The sequence below is a fragment of the Sinocyclocheilus anshuiensis genome, unplaced genomic scaffold, assembly GCF_001515605.1.
Source record: "Sinocyclocheilus anshuiensis isolate Anshui unplaced genomic scaffold, SAMN03320099.WGS_v1.1 scaffold569, whole genome shotgun sequence".
Taxonomy (NCBI): domain Eukaryota; kingdom Metazoa; phylum Chordata; class Actinopteri; order Cypriniformes; family Cyprinidae; genus Sinocyclocheilus; species Sinocyclocheilus anshuiensis.
The window spans coordinates 233,983-246,567 of record NW_015536511.1 but is presented as its reverse complement, the minus strand read 5'-3'; positions in this window follow the sequence as shown (position 1 = coordinate 246,567).

The following is a 12,585-nucleotide window of genomic DNA, read 5'->3' as shown; positions in this document are numbered from 1 at the left end:
CCACTATTGAGTTGATTTATTATTTATAAATTTTCCCTTTTTCCAAAGGATTGTTTGATGCAGCATTCTATATTGATATGCTATATATTTTAAAAATCACAAAAATCACAAGCGCCTTACAAGTCTGAGATCTTTCATAATTGCATTTGAGACTGGACTTGATTCAGAGTCAGGCATCAAGTATGTCTCTGGTAGTGTAATTCAAAGTTAGCCTAGGCTAAACAAGGATTTAAAAAAAAAACAGAGTTCCCCACATTAACAGTGTGAAAATCGTTTTTGATTACATGTATAAACTGACAATATTTGAACATATTCAAGAAACTTTTAAACTTTTCCTTTTGGTTTTTATATTCATAAAGCAGTAAAATTAATCTTACACTGTATTCGAAACTTCCACCAGGATTCTGAACTGTGCATTCAATGGACACTTTTACTATCCCATGAGGCCATGGGAAAGAATTTATAAACAGCAGTGTAGTGACACAACTGATGTTGTTAGGTCATGTGATAGTAATAACATGGCGGATATAGCATGTCTGAATTGAATATACTATCCACATTCATACTATATAGAACATACAGTACTTTTTTAAAGGTCTTTTTTAACAGACAGTCGCTGAACAATGGATTACGTTTATGCTGTTTCTCAAACAAGAGAGCCCCTGCTGATCTACATCATGCTTCAGACTATTCTTAGTTGCTCCATTTATTTCTTTGAATTATTCTGAACGTATCTGCTTTAAACTCTGTCATATTTTGCTTCCCATCTGTCCTTGTCTGCATTAATGTGCTATGATCTTGGCTTGAGTTCCACTGAATCGTTCTCTTCAGTTTAAAGGTGAAGTGTTTTTTTTGTTCTTAAGTTTAATTTGAAGAGACAGCTGATGAGTAAGCCAGCAGGTTGATTTCTAAAGTGCATTCAAAACATTGCTCTGTTTGATGGAACATCTGAAGTAGTGATGTTACGTTCGTGAACGAATCTTTATTTTTGAACGGATCTTTTTGGTGAACGAATCGTTCTCGTTCACGTAATCCATTGACTAATATTTCTCGTTCACTGATATTCCTCCCTCCACAGCAGCGCGGCGCTATTAGCAGCGCATGCGCAGATCAGTGAACCGGGTAGCTATGTGTCAAAGAATGACTAAATCTCGAGCCATTACCCTTCGAGTATGAGATGTGACGGAGCATGTGACCTTTAAAAGGGACAGTGTTTGAACGAGATCGAGAGATCTTCTCGTTCGTGAACGAAATGACCGAACTGGTACATGTCATTCGTGAATGAGTTGAATGAACTGGTACATCTCGTTCAGGAATGAAATGACTGAATTGGTACATATCTCGTTCATGAACGAAATGAATGAGAGTGTACCGGGTCAGTCGGCCATTTAGCATGTCAATCTCGATCAGCAATCAGCAGAAAGCGGATGCAAAGCGCAGTTATAGGTACTGTGCACATACGCTTGTTTATATATTTAGCATACAGAACATAACTCCACGTTTAATCCCCGATTTATGAATGTGTAAATGTCTGACCAAACAATTAAAATGTTAATTATGCAAGAAAACCTTGTGCTTGTGATTTAAGTAGATTATGCACACATTTTAATAAAGCCAAATCAGTTTTTTTGTAATAAGTAAATACGTTCGTTGACTTAAGACATAACACACTTTTTCGCCACCTGCTGGCGTATTTATGTAATATGAAGAAATGGTCACTGAACGAATCATTGAACGAATCATTTTGGTGAACGAACTGAAAATGAACGAATCTCTTGAAAGAATCAAAATTTCCACCACTAATCTGAAGTTCTGGCTCAGCCAATAGGGTGTGTTTTATGAACACAACCTTTATGAATCGCCAGAAGTAGAAAGCTAAATGTAGGCTATAAACAATCTACATCGCCTTCACATGACCATGTCACCAGCATTAAGCTTCCAACAACTCTTTCAGTCTTTAATTTATTGTTTTTATTTTTTTATATCTCTGAAAGTTTGAGTTACAATAGATTGCAAGTGTGAAAACACAACAAGGCTGTGAAAGTAGACTAGTTAGTAGATGAGTTTTCCTATTCGGTGTGATGACACTTAATATCCCCGACAACCTCTTTAGTCCCATTTAGCCACATAAACACCATTTCAAAGACAAGTAAAAGTATTTGTTTAATCACAAGAGGTATTACAGAGGTAATTTATGTCTTAGAATAAACTTGAAAATATCTTGAGCTTGTGTTATCGACAGACCTTATTCCAGACATTTACCGAAACCCATTCAAAAATCCCATCGACTTCAGGATGATGTAACAGGAACTAATTTCTAGGTTTTGTCCTACAAAAATGTGTCATCCCTACAACACTTTGTGTTTTGTTTGGTACTAGTAATGCAGAAATTATACATTTCACTTTTTAATATTTTTGTCCTCTGTTTAGACCCCACCTAGTGTTGTGTGGCTGTACCAGGTGAGCTACCGAGCAAGTTTACATTTCAGAAAAGCCAAACATATGTAGCTGGTTATATTATGAAAATGTGCAAATGTATTAGTTTACAAATTATGCACTATGGAAAAAAAGTGTTTTGAGCTAATAATATAGTATTGTGCAGTAACTGCACAAAAATGAATCTTTATTAATTGATAATCTGCCACTGCATTCATAATTTGCAATAAAAGTTGGTGTTTTACTACCCCTAGTGGACAATCAAGCTGGAAACTGTAGTGAGCTGTATGGTATAGGTATGCTTTTGCATTTTCACAAAAATTTAGTTAGAGGCACCTTTTTCCAATGAGCCTATGTTGATTAAAACAGTTCGCAAGGAGCTTTAAACCACCATTCTTTAAGTACACTGTCACATACACATTCTCTTGCCATATCTCACTCCTCTCTTGCTATCCCTCCTTATCTGCCGCACCATCTGTGCTGCTGTGATAAGTGCAGTGCTTTCTGTCTCCTCACTGTCGTTCCCCCCCAGACCCTTTCCCCCTTACATTCCTGTTCGACTGACGCATCTTCCACTACTGTATGATTCGACAACACTTGTCTTCTGCAGTGTGAAGGGTGTGCTATTGTCAGAGATGGACACACTGTTATTAGACACCGCAATACATTCTCAGTCCAGGTTGCTACAATACAAAAGCATCGGTTCTGACATGGTATTTTCCACACAATGGCAGCAGTGATGGCATATAAAATAAGACATTTTGTGATGCCAAAGTGGCCCCAGCAGTTTGAATTTGGAACATTTTCAAACATCATGGTGAAGACATTTAATATAATCTGAATCAGTTTTTCAGTGTATGTTTGTCTTAATATAAATATGAATTATTTTCATTTATGAAAAAAAAACATGTATATTAAATGTAGCCTATTATAGTTCAATTTAATATTAAATGCAGTTATTTGAAATTAATAGTTTTTGATCCACCTAAAAATGACACAAATACACCTTTATATATATAATTTCACAACGGTCTTACTTTTTGTGTTTTGAAATATGTTTAAAGGGATAGTTCACCCAAAAATGAAAACTCTGTCATTAATTACTCACGCTCATGTCGTTCCAATACCTGTAAGACCTTCATTCATCTTCGGAACACAAATTAAGATATTTTTTGATGCATTCCGAGAGCTCTCTGACCATGGCCAGACTTACCATTGGGCTTGAGTGGGCTGCAGCCCATGGGCCCCGCCTTGTAGGGGGCCCCGCCGTTGCCCGTTTACGTTTGTTTGATTTGTTCGTTATATGCAGGGCTGGCCCGTGGCATAGGCAACATGACTGGGGGGGCGCTGCACGAAAGTTTTTTTTCTCGGAAGAGCGTCCTCTTGTGACCATCGTGCACTCCTACACCCATATATTAAGCAAATACTGGCAATTAAAATTTTTGTAATGATCGATCATCGAACTAATTAAAATAAAATTGACATCTTATATGAAAAATCATAAGATTTGACAACATGTCATGTTGGATTAATTAGCTATGCATGGCACACGCGTAGTTTTGCCATTTGTGTGCTCTGAAAGGATCATTTCTAAACAATGAGTGAAAAAAGAAAATTAGGGGCACAAGGCAGGAAGCGACACAAAGAAGAGGAGCAGAAAAAATAGCAATATAGAGTTACAAATCACAAGTTAATCACTGTGTATTTGCCCTTGATGTGTATGCAGTATTTTGAAATAGCCTTTTTAGAACATCTTAACTGGCAACACTGACACTGTGGAACATTTTTGCTTGAGTTAACGGCTTTTTAAATTTTACTTTATTTTCTTTAAAAAAAATTTAAGCTTCTGTAATGTTGTTTTAATTTCAGTTACATTACTGCTTGCTTTTAGTTCACCAAAAAGTGCACAAAATGTCTTTTGAAAGTGACCATGACTAGGACTAAAATATAGCATTCATGAATTAAAATAATTTAAGTTTAAGTATGCCGTTTTTCACTGTATGCACAAAATCTAATCTCGGAAATCTAAAATCTCGCCTAGGGCACCAACAGATCCTGGGCCGGCTCTGGTTATATGCCAGTCAGAATTCAGAAATTATTAGCCGCATTTCCACTGCACACGCAAGATCTAAACGGGCCAGCTGGGGCTACAGCTTACAACTACAACCTTCGAGGCCACAATCAAACAGCATAAACTGGTATTTATGATTATTTCACGTAAAAGAAGGACACACGTATTGAATCGCGCCTGCACCGATTGGTTTGTTATCACATGGCTACTTTATTCCACTAAATTATGCGATCATCTGATGAGTTTTGAGCGCTCTCTCTCGTCTTACTGCCATTACACATAGTGGGGAAGAAATGTCATCAAAATGATTTTAAATAAAAAAATTGCAATTTAATGAGTTTCTGTTTTTATAACATAGCTATGCCTATGATATAGGACTTAGCCTATTACACAAACAAGAGTCCTGTTTTTTTTTTTGTTTTTTTTTTATATCTGCAAGATCTCAAATGTACAATAAACAAAACAAACTAACAGAGTAACTTTCAGACACAACATTTTCCGTTGCATCTCCGAACAACAGTGTTTTGTTCCTCAGCGTTACAAGGACCAGCAAATTATTCAATCAGTCTTTTGCAAAGTTAAATGAATCAGCTTTTTAAACAAATCGGTTGATTCGACTCGCTCATTAAGACAGTCACTTGCTGCCACCTACTGGCGGTTGTAGTTTCATATTTAAAAAAAAGTAGATTATTTCATTTTTGCAATCATTTAATATTTCTATATTAAAATGTTATATTTAAACTCAACATTTATGCACAATCCATCTATGAATTTTGTTGATAGTGATTTCATTTGATTGTTAATAGCCAGCATGTCATTTTATTTGATTGAATTTATTGATTAAATAAGAACCTGACATAAGAGGACACAGATATGACAATAACTTTTATAATACTAATAAGCCAACATCTCTGGCTTTTTATTTATTTATTTATTTATTGCTCAAAGTTATTTCAGGGTTTTGATCTCTCAACTGAGAGAACACATCCTGTTTATTATATTATAATGAATATTTAATATTACATTTAAACTTTGACTAGACATTTTGCAAATTAATTGTACTATTTATGAACCTCAAAGCATATGTTTGTGTATTTTGTGTTACTCCATAATGATGTTCTATTTGAGGGCATTTGTAGTGTAGGTATAGGGCCCAAACATAACCTCAAGCCCAGGGACCCCCACCCCCCTAAATCCTGCCTATTAGATTAGATTAGATTATTTTTTAGATTAATTGTATCCAAAATAAATGTTTTTGTTTACATAATATATGTGTGCATACTGTGTACATTAATTATGTATATATAAATACAAACACATGCATGTATATATTTAAGAAAAATATGTAATGTTTCACGATCAAGGCTCAGAAACGTAGCAAGGAGATCGTTAAAATAATCCATGTGACATCAGTGGTTAAACTGTAATTTTATGAGCTACAAGAATACTTTTTGTGCGCAAAGAAAACAAAAATAACCACTTTATTCAACAATTTATCTCCTCTGCGTCACCCTATAGCGCCATTTTGGAGAGTATCACATACGTAAACAGCAAAGCAAAGACTTATATTATTAGAAAAGATTTATATTTTGAATAAATGCAGTTCTTTTTAACATTTTATTTATCAAAGAATCCTGAAAAAAGTATCACAAGTTCCAAAAAAAAGTATTTGGCAGCACAGCTGTTGCCAACATAGATAATTATAATAATAAATCAGCATATTAAAATCATTTCTGAAGGATCATGTGACACTTTATGCTGGAGTAATTGTTGATGAAAATTCAGCTTTGCATCACAGGAATAAATTATATTTTAAAGTATATTAAAATAGAAACCAATATTTTATATTGTAATAAAATTTTGCAATATTACTGTTTTTTTTCTTCTGTATTTTTGATTAAATAAATGCAGCCTTGATGAGCATAAGAGACTTCTTTAAAAAAATATTGCAAGTCTTACTGATCCCAAACTTTTGAACGGCAGTGTATGCTCTAAGTCAGGGGTGCCCAACCCTCTTCCTGGAGATCTACCTTCCTGCAGAGTTCAGCTCCAACCCTGATCAAACACAACTGAACCAACTAATTAGGATCTGAAGGAGCACTTGATAATTACAGACAGGTGTGTTAGAATATTGTGAAAAAGTTCTTTTTTTTTTGTAACTTATTTCAAAAAGTGAAACTTTCTTATATTCTAGATTCATTACACGTAAAGTAAAAAATTTCAAAAGTGTTTTTGTTTTAATTTTGATGATTAGAGCTTACAGCTCATGAAAGTCAAAAATCCAGTATCTCAAAATATTAGAATATTTCCGAAGATCAATCAAAAAAAGGATTTGCTAAACAGAAAAGTTCAAGTTCTTTAAAGTATGTTCATTTATGCACTCAGTACTTGGTCGGGGCTCCTTTAGCATAAATGACAGCATCAGTGAGGTGTGGCATTGAAGCGATCAGCCTGTGGCACTGCTGAGGCACTATTGAGCCTTCAGCTCGTCTGGATTGTTGGATCGACTGTTTCTCATCTTTCTCTTGAAAATATCCCATAGATTCCATATGGGGTTCAGGTCAGGCATGTTGGCTGTCCAATCAAGCACAGTAATATCATGGTCAGCAAACCACTTGGAAGTGGTTTTGGCACTGTGGGCAGGTGCTAAAGTCCTGCTGGAAAAGGAAATCAGCATCTCCATAAAGCTTGTCAGCAGATGGAAGCATAAAGTGCTCCAAAATCTCCTGGTAGACGGCTGCATTGACTTTGGACTTGCTAAAACACAACAGACCAACAGCAGCAGACGTCACGGCACCCCAAATCATCACAATGGACTTCAAGCAGCTTGAATTCTGTGCCTCTCCAGTCTTCCTCCAGACTCCAGACCTTGATTTCCAAATGAAATGCTAGATTTACTTTTATCTGAAAAGAGGACTTTGGACCACTGAGCAACAGTCCAGTTCTTTTTTCTCCTTAGACCAGGTAAGATGCTTCTGACATTGTTTTACAGTATTCTCAAGCTTGCGGTCATTCCTGTTGCTTGTGCACCTTTTCCTACCCAATGTCTTCCTTCCAGTCAACTTTGCATTTAATATACTTTGATACAGCACTCTGTGAACAGCCACCCCTTTCAGTAATGACCTTCTGTGACTTACTCTCTTTGTGGAGGGGGTCAATGATTATCTTCTGGACCATTGCCAAGTCAGCAGTCTTCCCCATTATTGTAGTTTCAAAGAACAAGAGATACCCGGAATTTATACTGTAGGGATGGTCATTTAATGAAACTCAAATGTAAATGTTCTAATATTTTGAGATACTGGATTTTTTTTTTTTATGCAAGTAAAGAATGTGACAATATTTACATGTGCAAAATACAGAATCACTATATTATGTTATGATAATACAATATATTGCTAATATTGCATATTTTATCATAGAAGCCCTAGTAAAAAAAAGTAATATATTTAAAATACATTTATTTCATACTAAGAATAGTTAAAATCTATTAACATATTTACTGACAGATAACTCGAGACTTGCTGATATAAAAATTATAATGAAAATTTATTTGGCATACTACTTGTGCACAATGCACATTTCTTAATATTAAGTCTAAAATGTGTTTTAATGTCACTTTTGATGAGAATTGTATGATCTTTGAATAGCATCAGTCTTTAAATGCAAAATATTTAAAGTGTACCTGAAGTGTACTTGCAATAGTTCCACTTTTGCACAATCAAATACACTAATCTTATATTTAATTGTACTTCAGCACTACTTCCGCACAATTAAAGTGCATTAAGTACAAAATTAGTTGTTCCAATTTAGTATATTAAAAGTACAACTGCAGGGCATTTTATTAAGTACATAAATATGAAAATGTATTTGTAGTATACTTAGCATGAAATAAATGTATTTCTAATACATTTAAGTATATTTATTTTTCACTAGGGAGACCATGTTAAGTTGAAAATTACGCAGTCTGTCACGTTACAGTGAAGCTTCTCCAACACACAATGCACCCTCCAACACACAATGTCACCCTCTTTCACAAACCTATATAAACGGGTAAAGACAGCCATAAATCACAGTCGCCTTCCACTGAATGGGAATCGCACAAGATTACGCGGCACAATCCAACTCATCAATAAACCCATTTATCGGCTGGAGAAGTGTGCCCCATAAAAACAACAAGAAACAACATACATCATTTCATGACACAGCAATACATGAGTGTTGTAATGACAAATAAAGATGTACTAATCACAGAGCATCAATACTGAACCCAAAGACAGATAAAAATGAGGCATACAAGTTTGTTAGGACCTAGAGAGCTTGAATTGTTGAAAAAGTTTTGACCATGTCAAAGGGCAAAAGCTGACTGACAAAAGCACTGTTCATCATGCTGAGTGGCCATAACATGGGACATTAAAGGCATTAAGGCTAAAGAGGTGAGTGCTTTTCCAAAAAAAACAGAAATTTCCACTTTGTGGTCAGAATTTATCCTTTATCTTGTCAAAGGCTGTTGTTAAATGTGGCAATTCAGCATGGTGGTTTTCTACCTGCAGAAAACAGCAAGCGGCAAAAATAAACAGGTGACCATTTTGCCTTGAAAGTGATGTTTATACTGATGATGGAGAAAATCAACTCGAGCTAAACAATGACAAATCACTTACGTGATTGGCAATGGAAATGTACCAAATCATAAGCACAAGACGTTCTAAGAAAGACTGTGGTGCTGCAAAAGAAGTGGTTGAATGACCATTTTAAGCCCAAAGTTGTTTTGAAGGGTTGTGCAAAATGCATAATTTACTTCATTTCAATTCATGAGTGTGAATTTGAATTAAACAGGCCATTCAAAGAAAATCAACACACTCAGGAGGAATGCTTACAAGCTTACGAGTTAAATAGTTAATGTTATATGTGTATCAATTCATGTGATATTGCTTAAATAACTGCAAATGTTGACATAAATGTGAGTGGTTTTACCATCATAGTCAATTAAATTATTTTATTATTTTATATAATTTATTAATATTTTAAATAAAACATTAAACTGAGTACTTAATAACTTAGTGTAATGAAATATAAATTGAAAATGTATCTTTATTTTAGACATACATGTTTAGTGGAACTTTGTTGCTGCTAATGTTTAAAGTTCAGTTATGCTATACCACAAAAATGTTAGAGTAGTTCACTTTCAGAATGAAAATTCTGTCATGATTTACTCACTCCCCACTTGTTCCAAACATGTATGAGTTTCTTTCTTCTGTTGAACACAAAAGAAACACATAGGGTTTCGGATCCCTAACCCTTTAATGTGCATGCGAATGTGCATTTGCTTTTGCTTTAGTAAACTGAGCAAGCAGCAGCAAAAAAAAAACAAAAAAAAAATGTGATTGTGGCAACATCTAACGAACATCTAAAGTTCCTGTAAAACCCCACGTTTATGTGTATTTCATATTGAAATACAATAAATTATAATTCTACATCCTGTTTTCTACCTTAAATTAACATTCATTTGAAGTTCAAGAATTAAATTCCCAATTCAACTCAATTATTAGTGCACAACCCTGGCGTTTTGCTCATCCAACATGAAGCAATAGCTGAGGCGAAGTGGCCTTTGGAATATCAATGCTTCCAATTCAGAGTCAACTTAAAAGCCTCAAAAAGAGAAAAGCAGGTCGAAAACAGCCACCATGCATGTCAATGCCCACAACACAAACATATTGATATTCTAAAACTGAACTAATACATGATGAATGCAATAGCAAACTTAGAACACTGGTCCTCGGGTGGAGAGCTGCAGATGAAAAGCGATCTGAAAGACTCAAATTATTTTTCAGATCGATGTGGCTTTATTTAGTGTGTGTATTTAGATTAAAATTGGTTTTTAGAATCTACTTTTTCAGCCATTATCTTGCCTCTAATTCTTCCATTGTAATGAATACCAAATGGGCCAGAGGCCACGGCCAATCGATGCAGCTCTGCCTGATCTCTCTGTGCCAGCTAGGCTTATTCAAATGCATCTGCGGTCAAAGCACTTTAGGGAAAGTCAGTGATCAAATGAATGGCCGTGCACAAGTATGTTTACACAGGACTGTAGTAAGCTGAATATGGACCGCAGCTCTCGCGTATTCATGCTTAAAGAGAGAGCTATTGATCAGATTAGCCTGTGGAGGAACGTAGCAATTGGTTTGTCCTGATAAGCCACCTCTTTCTCAGCTCCTCTCTCTTTTTGTGTGATCTGCTGAGTGGGAGAGGTGGCAGGATTTCTTCCTGTAGCAGAACCCTGAGCCACCGCTGGATGTAATGCGGTCCATGTGGATGTGCAGGAACACAGATGAGATTATAAAAACAGATAGAGGTCAGAACCAGGAGACCTTCTCAATCAAGAATCATGAATCGTCACAGCTCAAGACTCTTAGTTTTCACAGTGTCTCACAGTTAGCATATAGGACCTCCTGGGAATCTTTTGGTTCATGAGCTCTTACCTCCACTGGCAGGTTATTATTATTATTATTATTATAACGACTCAAAAATATGAATTGTTAAGTGTTAAAACAGGATAAATCTTCACAAATTCAGGTTCCTACTTTTTACTGTGTAGTGTACTCTGATAAATTTTATAATTTGTGAACCCAACTGTTACAGATGTAACTATCATATGTGTTCAAAGATTGGATATAAATTATAAGGGTCCATTGTAAAATAGAAGTACACTTTACTGTGCTTTTAAAAAGAGTACTTATTATGGAAATGGTATAATTTAAAAGAATAATGTTTTGGTTATGTAATTGCATGTTATGTACATTTGAATTAAAATGCATTCTAGTTAAAATTTTTACTAAATTAAACTTTTTAACTAAATTGCTGAACTTGCCAGTGCATCAGAGGTAAAAAACTATATAAATACTGTTGAGTTTCTTGCACAGACCGATCGTTTCTTGTCTTTACACATCAATGTATCATCACGAGCCGCAGGATTTAATTTGGTTTTGTTTGTGTGTGTTTTTTGACTCTCAAAGCCGTCATTCCCATTCACTTCCATTATAAGACTGACAGACTGCAACGGTTTGAGTTAAAAATCTTCGTTTGTGTTCTACTGAAGAAACAAAGTCACCTACATCTTAGATGCCCTGGGGGTAAGCAGATAAACATCACATTTTCATTTTTGGGTGAACTATCCCTTTAAGTCCTACTTAAAGGGATAGTTCACCCAAAATTAAGATTCTATCATCATTTATTCAGCCTCATGTTGTTTCAAATCTGTATGGTTTTAATTCCTCTGCTGAAACCAGGAGAAACTATTTTGAAGAATGCGGGTTACCAAACAGTTTCTGGTCCCCATAGACTTCCATAGTATATTTCTCCCATTACTATGGAAGTCAGTGGTGATCAGCAACTGTTTGGTTACCAATATTTTTCAAAATGTCTACTTTTATGTAGAAAAGAAAAAACTCACATAGGTTTGGAACAACGTTTCATTTTTGGTCAACTATCCCTTTAAGCACATCTTTAATAATTACTTTTAGTGTCTTAAAGTGTGCTGCAGACTGTCACAACTAAAAATATGCTTTAATGTAATTTCTCTGAGACTTGTAGGTTATGTATTTAAACATATTTATAATTCAAAATTTGTAAGTGGCAAATTGCATTTAAAATATATTAAATATGAAATAACATTACAGTAAACAATTATAATTAAGTATTTTACATGTGCTTTAGTCGACTCGTTAAAATAACTTATTTAGAGCATGATAAAAAAATATTTAAAATATATTTGAAGTAAAACCTTTAATTTGACATTATTACAAGTGGCATTTTGAAAGTTTACTAAGGGTGTCACGAAACATGAAAGTGCATTCTCTTTAAGTACACTTAAGTGGCCTTTTAAATATACGGTAACAGATATTTTAATTACCAATACTCACTGTTAACTAGCTGCTTATTAGCATGCATATTAATAGTGTTTATTAGTACCACAAAACCAGTCTTAAGGCGCTTGGGTATATTTTTAGCAATAGCCAATAAAACATTGCATGGGTCAAAATTATACATTTTTCTTTTATGCCAAAAATCATTAGGATATTAAG